We start from the raw sequence: 12,378 nt of genomic DNA on the forward strand, positions 1-12,378 counted from the left end.
AAAGAAATAAGTAAAACAAAAACACAAAAACCACTGAGGAGAAACTGGTGGCCAAAAAAATGACCAAATGTAAAAACAGTATAAATGGACACCAAAAGACACAACCAAAAGGCTAAAGACCAAGTTCAAAATATATATGAAATTAACAAACTTTAAAAAATACAAAAGGTAAGCACTTTTGCGCTTTTATAAACGCTTCTCCAGACCAATACAAAGACAATTAGAAACAGAGCGTTTAAATAGAGCAAGCTAATTCAAATAACCAGCTAAAAACTATGAAAACTGCTCCATTCCTAAAAGCATATCACATGGTCCCTCAGCATCAAGTCAGTTAATAACAATGGTCCACATCTCCAATACCAAAACAGGCTTAAAGGTATAGGAATATAATATCAAAGTAAAACTTGTAATAGAATAAAATACAGACATGTCTAAAAGTATTCATCATATTATATACAAACAATAAACAATATTATTCAAACTCTGCCTGACAAGCCTCCACGACTTCAGCATAGGTTGCAGAGATACATATTAATTTAAACCTGACTGTCTATTAGCCCCATAACAAAATAATCCAACATAACTCAGAGCATTCAGTCCTGTTACTTAAATCACCCAACCATTCTATGTTAAACAGTATATCTACTACTAAAAATCTAAAATGATGAGTTTTGCCTTGACTGACAACATGCTTGGCAAGAGCATTGCACAAATTACCTTCACATATATGGTATAAATGTTCTCTCATCCTAAATCTTAAAGAACTATTGGTTTTGCAGATGTAAAAACATCTTCAAAAAACACAATAGGCAAGATAAACCAGGTCAGCTGTATTACAATCTGCCCTAACTGTAAAGGAATATATGGTTCATGTGTCTGGATGTTTAAAGCAATTTGTACTTTCAGTGAAATGACAGTAACTACAACGAACACAGGGAAACGTACCAAAAATATCTTCATCCAATCCAGGATGACTGTTATTCGAAGAGTAGCAAAACAATCTCTTTAATGAACACCTATTCTTATAACAAAAACAAGGTTTGATACCAATAAATTTTCTAAGATTTAGTGTCAGTCAAAAGAACTGACCAATGCATCCTAATAGCATTTGTAATCATTTTATTATTATTGCTATAAAACATAGGAACCATAACCTCAGTGCTTTCTAAAGCGGACCTAACTGTTGATGTCTCTGTTAAAGAAGAAAAATAAGGTTTTGATCGAGTCTTTCTCATAGATATGCCATAAGTCAATCCATCCTCTTACTCCCTTGGGCAATATCCTCCACTTAGTAAATCCTGTTTTAACACACCTAAATCCTGAACACACTGATCATCGCTGACATTCAACCTAGAGATTCGCATGCTTTGACCCTTAACAACATTAAGAAAAATGTGTTTAGGGTGCATGCTGATCCTATGCAACAGGGAACATTTATAACAATCTTTCCTATAGAGACTGGTAGTAAAACCCAAATCAGGTCACCTACAGACTATTATGTCCAAAAACTCAATAATAGAATAATAATATTTAATGCAAAACTTAAGAAAATTTGTAGTAAGGACTACTTGCGTAGAGTTTGATATCTGAAGCTATGTGTTGTTTATATTTAGATTCTCTGCTTGCCTTATCAGTTATATGTGTACGCTCCTTAATAGCTGATTAACCTGTTAACCTCTGTTTTGCTTATACCTGCATTTGAATTACAATTATCTCCTCTCGTTATTTTTTCTAGTTTTTCGACCTCTCTACCTACTCTGCTCTGCCTACTGGCCCTGCCCTCCAGGACTACTAAGAACAGTCACAGAATTTATTTTTCTCCCAGATTGACTTACTTCCTCAACAGGAAAGTCCTACCTTCTCCCTGAAGTGACAGGAAAGGAATTCAAGAAAGTATGTTATATGGAACTAATCCTAATTTAATTTGAATGTAATGCTACTCTAACACTTACTAGGAGCTAGGATAGGACTCCGGCCTGAGAAGCCTGCAGCCAAAGCCTCCATATCTACCTCATCCCATCTCATCATTTCCTTTACCTTTCTAACTCCTAGAGTGATTTCCTCACTCTACATATTTGATTTTGGCCACTAGATAGCAGTCTTTACCCACCTATAACCGCTCTTCACCAAAATCTCTCACCATAACATATATCTAGTTTATTTTTTACCTTCTTTTTCTCAAACTGCTTGTTAATTAGTCCTACCTACCTCTGACTTTCATCCTATTCCCCCCATACAGTCCCCTAAGCACACCTCTAACCGGCCTGATTACCACCCTCTCTACTTACCTTCACCTTACTGATAGTGTTTAGCACTCTCTGTCCTGCTGACTTTCTTTCCTTGGTTCTACCTGCTCTGTTCGCCCTGTGGGCTCACTCCGATCCCCTACCCTACCCCCAAATCCTACCCACCCCCAGTACACCTGACCTTATACTTCCCAGCCACACCCCCAATCCTCGGCAACCAATTAACCCTCCATTGCTCTTAGCAATTAACAATTTTTGCTCCTTTTGTTAACCCAATCTGTTCAACAGCTGCCTGTTCCTCTCTCAGCCCCACCAGGCAAATGGTCTTCAATTCTGCCAATTATCTTAATCTCCTCTTCCCTATTACCCCTCACTATGTATAGCCACTGCTGGTCAACACACCTTAACATTCTTTTCCTATCAATTGGGCTTACCTTTCTATTGATATCTCATGACCTAACTTGTTATGAAACCCTAACCTTTGCTAAATTTCAACACCCCCTAAGACAAACAAGCCTACTCACTCCTATAACCTCTCTAACACACAGTAACATAACATCTTCTTCATCCTACCTTCTACTACAGTTTCATAGACTAGCCCATATTAAATATCACCAATTGAGAAAAGCAGACCCTTCTCTCTGTAAACTTATCAATCTATCATTTAACCCTCATAATTGTTTACTGCTACATGGTGACATCCACCAAAATCCTGTTCCTAACTATACCACCCTTAATACTTCTCCAGCAAATACTACTACTCCTCGCTCACTCCCTAAAAGCCCAGACTCTCTACTTATAGGTCACCTCAATATACATAGTGTTGTTGTGTCTTTCGGCTTTTCCTGGTTAGGGGTCGCCACAGCAGAACTCCAGTCCGCTAATGATTGGCAGTAGATTTTTATGTGCCGAGTTGCCGGCCCTGATGCACAACCTTCAATGAAGGTACGCCCATTCACGCATGTGTCAACACAGAAGATGCTCTAGCTGAGAATCGAACAGGACAACATCTTACTGTGAGGTGACAATGCTACCGCAGCACCACCACAGTATACGTAGTGTAAATAATAAAATAACCCAGCTACATGCCCTATTGAACACCTATTCCTTTGACATCTTATGACTTACTGAAACTTGGTTTAAACCCACAACTAAAGAGAATGACATTGTCCCACCAGGCTATAACATTCTCAGATATGACCATCTAAATAAAAAGTGGGGGTGGGGTAGCAATACTGTTCAAATCTGAATTGAAGATCACAGCACTAGATACCCATCCACCACCAACTAGCGTGGAAATTTTAACCTCTAAGCTCCAAATTAATACAAAAAAGCTATATACATTATTTTATCATATATCACCCCAGGTAATTACATCAGTACTCTTGAAAATACCCTTAGCTGGCTTTCTATGTCCCTACCACAAGAAACCATACTCCTTGGTGATTTCAATATTGATTGGAATGGATTTATCATTCCCAACCCAACTACTCATATAAACCTCTTTGGCTTCCAGCAAACCACTACTTTCCCTACCAGAACTCACAAACCTAGCAAGAAGCAAACCATATTAGATTGGATACTAGTTAATAGTAACCCCCATGCCTATAAAACAGGTATACTCCCTGACGACATGTGACCATTCTCCTACTTTCATTACTAGGCAAAAGACCCACTTTCACAATCAAATAGCATTTAGAACTACCAGAAACAAGATAGACTTCAATCCAGATAACTGCCAAGCTGAGCTCAAAGCCTGCAATTGGTCACCCCTAAAATACCTACCTCTTGATGATGCAGTCTCCTTCTTTAACAAAATATTTTTGCAAATCCTAGACAACCATGCTCCCACCTGCACTGTTAGAATTAAAAACAAACCAGCTCCCTGGCTCTCTAAGGACACAAGGCTTAACATTCAGCTAAGAAATAAACTCTGGTCCAAATGGAGAAAAAGTAAAAACCCAATTGACCACCTTAACTTTAAAAAACTTCGTAATACCATAAAAAATCTATATTCCTTGACAAAAAGAGCTACTACCTCAAATTCCAACAGACCCAACATCAAAACCCACAAAGGTTCTGGTCAGGAATCAATAAACTACTCCACCCAGGGCAGTCCAAAACACCCACATCCTCAAACTTAACTCAAACGTCTCCCAACCAAATTGCTGACACCTTTAATATTTTTTTCTCTGAAACAATACAATCACTAGCAAATACCTTACCACCTGTTACCACCACCAAACTATCCTCACTGACCAACTTGCCCCAGACATTTAAACTCCAGCCTGTTCCATCTCTCATACACTGCCTACTTCTCAAACTTAAACCATGTACACCATCAGCTGACCTCCTCCCAGCTGAATACCTGCAAATTGCAGCTGGTGTACTTGCCTACCCTATTTCTATCTTAATAAACAGAACCATTTCTGTATCCTATGCCCCATCCATCTCAAAAGTCTCACATATTATCCCTTTGCATAAGGTAGTTACCTCTAATGACTTATCAAACTTCCGCCCTATAGCCCTTCTCTCTCCTTTAGCAAAAATTATGGAGAGATGTATCCACCATCAATTACTGCATCATCTCCTCCAAAATGACCTACTAGTGGACTGACAACATGGATTCAGGCCATACCATAGTAATACAATTGATCTTCTATCCTTTACAGACTGCATTAATAAAAATAGGAATACTAACCTGCTATCTTCTGCTCTTTTCATAGACCTCTCCAAGGCCTTTGATATGGTTAACCACAAACTATTGACAGGGATACTTAAATCACTTTCTCTTGATTCTAAATTAGTACAATGGTTCCAATCCTACCTGGAAAATAGAAAACAAGCAGTCTTATAGGAGAATAAACTATCCTCTCAGCTTCCAATCACCCTTGGAGGATCCTTTTTACTATTTTCATTAATGATTTGAAAACTTCCCTTCCCCAAGCTACGTGCAAACAATATGCCGATGATTCAACTCTGATATGTGTCACATCTTCTCCAGCAGAACTCCAATCTAATACACAAACAGTCTTTACCCTAGTAGAAAACTGGTTCCATCAAATATGTCTCCTCCTTAACCCCCCAAAAACTAAATTATTACTTTTTACTCCTACACAGAAATCCCCCCCACCTATAAATTTCATAGTTACATCAAATAATGGCACAGAAATTGCTCCTGACACCACCACCAAACTCCTGAGTGTAACAATTGACAAGAATCTCAACTTTAACACACACATTAATGCAACTATTAAATCAGTTAATAGAAAACTTGGATTCCTTTATAGGATCAAGTCCTTTCTCACAGCCTCAGCTAAGATTTCCATTGCTCAGACCCACCTCATTTCCACCCTTCTCTATGTCTCTCCTATCTATACTAACTTATCCAAAAGCAATCTGAATAAACTAGCAATCTCCTACAACAACATAGCCAAATTTGCCACCGGTGCCCTCTTTCATACCCACCATTGCCATAATCTTAAACTTCTAGGATGGCTGGAAGTTCACAACCAAATACTTTTCCAGCAACTCATTTTTATCCACAACATCGTACATCATCCTACAAATACTCCCATACTCTTAACCTCTTTAACTCCTATAAAAATTTACCAACCCTAAGATTCGCAAAAAATCTACAAGCAACCACCATAAAATCCAACAACAAATCTGGGAACTGCCTGTTCTCAAATGCTGTTGGCAATACTTGGAACAAACTTCCAAGAGAAATAACAGCCCTGAATTCCACCAACCTTTTCAAGAAACAATTGAAAATCTTCATTAAAAACTAATGGCTCTGCCCCTGCTCTAATCCTGACTGATACTATTTCTTCTATTTGTCTAAATAATTCTCAACTAAATAATTTTGTTTCTGATATTCATCTATGCTCTACACTGCCATAGAATCAAAAAAAAAACTTTTGTCTGACTGCTTGTTGACTGCCCTACTGTCCTGAGGAAACTCTTGCATTACATGTTTTTTTGTTTTTTCTTTTAATACAACTGTAATCTGTCTTCTGTGTGTAACCTTATAACTGATTTGTGAAAATGTTTGCTAAGCAGTTGCAATACTTACGTAAATAGTTTTTTTTTGTTTTTCCACTGTTTTTGTAGACTCTATGTAAATTTTTTTCTTGGAGCTTTTCTCCTCGGGCCTTTACTGAAAATGGACATATATCTAGTTAGACTAGCCCAGTCAACAAATGTAAAATAAACCAAAAATAAATTAATAAATAATACCTTGTAAAAAGTAAAAAAAAAACTCTCCAGATCAGTTACAGTACCAGTCATCAAAAAAATATGTCATCAACAAAATTACTATAAAGCTTAACAGATTGTTTAAAACCTCAGAAATAAAAGCTAGTGTATTCTCCCATTGTTCCATAACCACACTGGTGTAGCTATTGGAACAAGAAGTGCCCATAGCTATGCCAGCTTTCTGAAAATAATAAACACCATTAAATGTAAAAATGTTATTCTCAAAAAACATCTCAATGAAAACACATAGCATTTCAATAAGCCTATCATCAAATCCACTATTCTCAATCAAATACCCTTTCACTAACTCTATTCCCTCATAATTAGGGGTAACAGTAAATAAGGGTATTACATCCATAGTGACCAGTAAACATGTACGTGCTATCAAGCACATTCACACTGGTGTAGTCATACAGATCCCTCAAAAATGTTTAGGGTCCATAAGAATCACATTACCTTTCTCAAGAACAGGTCTTACCATCTTTTCTATGTAGACACAAAAGGGCTCCATGAGCCAACCAACTCCAGCAACAATAGGCCTAAATGTAGAGACACTGGATCCTTATGTGTTTTAGGGAGCCCATGGAAGCTCAACACTAGCGGATGGTCAACAAAAACATATCGAGATGAATCAGGTGTAATTAACCTACTTAATAAACAACCATTAATGGTCATATACACACGTGGAATTATTGCTCTAATCTCATCCAAACTAATCAGTGAATAGGTTCCACTATCTGACAATAGTCATGTCATGGAAGAGTAATAGAAAACTGAATCCATGAAAACAATGGAGTATCCTTTATCAGCTGGTCAGATGACTATCTCTTTATCACTCTGTAACTGCTTAAAGGCTAGTCTCTCAGGTTGCATAAGATTATCAAAGTGCTTCCTCATTTTATCACAATGAAATAAATTATTAATATCATTTCACATAACATACCGAATGCTTCATAATAGGATTAATGGGAGGCATAAAAGTACTAGGTTTCTTAAATAAGTTACAACCATCATCTTTACCATTCCTTGGAAACATAATTTTCAAAGTTAAGTTACAAGCATAAGTCTTAAGATCAATTATAGTGTCAACTAAGTCAACCCCTTGTGCAGGAATAAAAGAAAGTCCACGATTCAAAACTGAAATTTCAAAGTCAGTGAGTACTGTCTTAGAAATATTCCATACTATGGACTGTTCATGGGTTGCCACATCCATTTGATTGTACAGTGTCTTGACTCGATTAGTTGTTTCCTTTTCAACCTCCCACAACATTTCAAGTGGTGTGGGGACCGTCCCCTTTCTAGTTGAATAGGAAGGGGTAGAACAGGAAAAACCTGGTTAGAAGCATATAATCCAATTTTCCTTCTAGCAACAGGATGGGCTTCAGCATTAGTCACTGCCCTATTAACCGAAGGAAAAATAGGAGCTGGACATCAGTCTGTGGCATAGTATACACAGAACCATCACTCAGTGATACATTACAGAAAACAAGGCAGGTGGTTTTATCAGTTGAGAAGTTATTGCTGATGGTTCTATTCTCATCACCAACCAACTTGGGTTCAACAAAAGCACCCTCTTTCTCTTTCCCTACTCCTTTCTCTTCATCTTTAGGTTTTGGCCAGGAAAATACATGGCCAGCCTTAAAGTCATTAAAATCTCTAGCCAGTTTCTTCTTCTTTTACATAAACAACTTGTGTTCATGCTTAGAAACATTATCAATAACCTGGCATAATGCTGTATCTACTGAGTCAACAGCGGCAAAAAAATAAAGTTCATTTTGCAGCTTAGTAATGTTTTCAGTCAGCGCAGCCTCAATGGGCTTAAAATAATCAATTAAAAGTCTTAAATATGCAAAGCTGGTATAAAAATGAATCTGCTGCCACCTGACTAGCAAATCAGGATAGTGCTCACCTTGCGTTGGCATCTTCCAAACTCTCAATCCTCTTGGTATAATTTTTAAATGAAGGCAAGCCTCAAAGTGGAGCCTCTGTACCTGTAAAAGCTTAAGGTGAAACAAGTCATTCTCAAGTGTTTAAATTCGAGAGCACAAGGCCCACTCATCACTCAAATCTTTGTGTTGTGTCCAGAGTAACAATTCCTCCCAGTCCAATAATAAAGGATTAATGTCAACCTTTAACAACTTCAATATTTCACCAGCTCTCTAACTTGTTCCAATAGTCCCGGGGTTGTAGTCCAATTTAACCCTTTTAGTGAAGCAAGCCCTTGGCCATGTCCCACAGCTGCACAAATGAATCAAGTAAAACAAAAGCATGAAAACCACTGAGGAGAAATTGGTGGCCAAAAAAAGATACCAAGCTCAAAAATATATGAAATCAATGAACTTTAATAAATACAAAAGGTAAGTGCTTTCACGTTCTTATAAATGCTTCTTCAGACGAATACAAATACAATTAGAAACAGAGCATTTAAATAGTACTAAAAATCTAAAATTATGAGTTTATAGCAGTAACGATAAAATGATTAAAGTTATTAGGAAACATTAGTCTGTTCTTTTGACTGACAATGTCAGAAAGTTTATTTGTATCAAACCTTGTTTTCTTTATAAAAATAGGTGTTCATTAAAGAGATTTTTATACTACCCTTCGAACAACAATCATCCTGGATTGGATAAAGATGTTTTTGGTACATTTCCCTCCCTGTGGTTGTTGTAGTTACTGTCATTTGACTGATAGTATAAATTGCTTTAAACATCCAAACACAGGAACCGTATATTCCTTTACAGTTAAGGCAGATTGTAATACTGCTGACCTGGTTTATCTTGCCTATTGTGTACTTATACCATATACATAAAGGAAATTTGTGTAATGCTCTTACCAAGCATGTTGTCAGTGAAGGCAAAACTCATCATTATAGATTGTTAGTAGTAAATAAACTGTAACATTGAATGGTTGGGTGACTTAAAGGACAACTACATGATTCTTTTCTTGTTTTCTCATTTTCAAAATGCTATTCTTCCCTATCTTATGATGGTACCACTGAATTAAAGCAATTTTGCTGAAGTAAATCCTGATTTTGAATGTTTCCTTCATCCTCTGTTATTACAGCTTTGGTACAATGAGTTATCATTAAGCCTATTACAATCTTGCAGAGCATTAGAAACAATAAGGGCACTGGAACGGCTTAGTAATAACGCCTCTTGCTTTTTTCCACTCTATCCTCTGCTGCTGCCAAAGGACTGCCCACACTCCACCCTCTACAGTCTTTTCAGCCAGGATGCACCTCCATTAATTAACTATGCATTGAGATGTTAAATGTGCCCTCAGCATCCAATAAATATGCGATCCAGAACTACTCAAGGAACTATTCTCCTAAGTGTTCTTGCCAGACGCATCTATTTTCCTGAGGGATTACTTTTATTCCTGGCTGTTGTGGAGCCAGTATTTTACAGTTTGAAATAACTTTTTCTCCGAAATAGGTAAATGTAATTTTCTTTGCTGATAAACTGAGTCTATATTAGATGAACGAAAGTTCATCTTAGTGAACACTCACATGAGCAAATATTGCAGAACTCGAAACGGCAATTGTGAGATCATGGTACAGTGAAGCTGGGAATATTTGCCATTTCATCACTGTAGTGCTATCTCAGAGGTTGAATATATATTTAGGGGAGTGTGGAGCGCGCAGCCCCCCACAATTGCAGTTTCGAGTACCTGGATATTCGCTCATGTGAGCATTCGCTAAGATGAACTTTCGTTCATCTAATATAGACCCAATAAACTAATTGCCAATAAATGGAGTTATGTTTTTCGCTGGTGGTCACATCTACTTATTATGCTTGCCCATTCCCTAACACTATTAATGGTTCCATCAGAGCAAAGTTTTATGTCGCAGGAGCCTAGGTTTATTTTATTTAATTTATTTATTTTTCTTGTTACATGTATGCTCTGCTGGTCTCTTTTTAGCTTCCGAAACTATCAAAAGTTTAGTTCAAGAAATTAGAACAAGGCAAAAAGAATGGGACAAACGGGTAAATATTAAATATTGCTCATAGATACTTAGTTGCTCAGATAACAGAATGTGTTTATTTGTGTGACTTTTCTACAAATAATATTCCCCCAGATTCAGCAAGCTCCAGCAGGCAGTATGTCTGCCGTGCGATCCAGGAATAAGTTGTAGGGGCGTGCATGAGTACTCCTGCACTAGTCCTGCATGGACTCAGCCCCTGTATGCAAATTACCCCATTTGCAGGTGAAATCCATGCAAATGAGGTGAAATTGCGATCCAGGAAGCTGGAAGCCGGCCGTGCAAGACTAGTGTAATCTGTAGAAATGTACTCGGCCAGTAAATGAGTACATTTCTGCAAACTACAAAACGGAGCCATGACAGCCCCAAATAAAGGGTGGATATTATGTAGAAAGCATGCCAGTGGCCAAATATATGGCCATTGGCATGGAAAACAGTTGCAAAAATAAAAAAAATCAATATTTTTTTAGCCAATCTCGGCTGTTTAAGAGTAGGGCAGCGGCATGTGAATAGGATCAGGCGAAAAATAAAATAAAAACCCTAAAATAAGCATTTTAAGCAAAATCACTATTTTGCCAGTATACTCAATGACAGGCAGAAGACAACATGTCTCGTGAATAGTGGTTGCTAAGGGGGGAGGCTCAGTGTGGGACCTATAACTATGCATCAGCAGGCAATCCTATGCAAATGAGGGGAATGATACTGAATCCCAGATTTCCCCTGCATTCTAGTCAGCATACAACAGTGTAAGAGCAGGAATACCTTGGTGCAAGCCTAGGAGTTAGCTGGCATCACAGGGGTATGTGTCAGGCATACTGTAAGCGGATCAGAGCCCTGTGGTTCAAGTTTGCCCGTAGCTTAGCAGAGCTAAGCAAGGGGGTGTGTCTGAGGCTGCCTAGCACTCTTTACATTGCCTGAGCAGTTGTGTGTGTGCCGCGCATCGGGCTTTAAAGGGAAAAAAAAGGTAAATCAGAAAATAGCAGCTCTCTGCACATTTGAGCATTGTGTTTGTGTGGCGTGCCCCCAGGCTTAAACAGGAAGGCAATGGAAGGGAAAACAGCAGTAGGAAGGTAATCAGAGAGAACTAGCATAGCTGGCAGGTGAAATATATCAGAATCAGCCAATTACACAGGCAGAAGACCAGCCCAGCCGGGAACACTACTATAAACTATGCAAACACATTTCCCTCTCTTTTTTCCCACATACTCTACACCACTGGTGTAGACAAGCAGGGGAATTTGAACAAACAAATACAACAAAATGATAGTGGCTGCAATAGCTATCGTACATCAACATGTGGAGGAGGCTGAGGGTGGTGAGGATGAGAATGCTGTCGACCAACCCAAAGTGAGTTGACAGAGAAGAGTGTACAGACCCAGGGTAACCTACCAGGGGCTACATGAGCTGGAGATAGTGGAGCGCTATAGGGTGGACAGGGACCTCTTACAGCAAATTGTTGAGCTGTGCTGGCCATGCCCATGCCTCACACACAGAACTAACAGAGGGAAACCATTCCCAATGGATACCAAGGTGTGTGTAGGCCTAAGAAAACTAGCTACAGGTACCTACCAAAGGCCAACTGGGATGTCATGGGGATCTCACAGGCATCAGCATCCAGAGTACTCTACCAGTTCCTGGATGCCATGTCAGCACATGCCAGTGAGCACATATATTTCCTCAACACACGTGAGGTGTTGGTCAGCAATATGCATCTCTTCCACCAAATAGCAGAATACCCTGAGGTAGTGGGTGCTATAGACTGCATACACATACACATCAAAGCACCACCTGGTGAGCAAGGTAGGGTCACCATCAACCGCAAGGGCTTCCCTTCCATCAACTGTCAGGTCATGTACGATGCCCAGGGCATTATAATGAATGTGTGTGTTGGCT

This window comes from Protopterus annectens, chromosome 1.part1 (genome assembly GCF_019279795.1).
Source record: "Protopterus annectens isolate FY-2018-M chromosome 1.part1, PAN1.0, whole genome shotgun sequence".
NCBI lineage: Eukaryota > Metazoa > Chordata > Ceratodontiformes > Protopteridae > Protopterus > Protopterus annectens.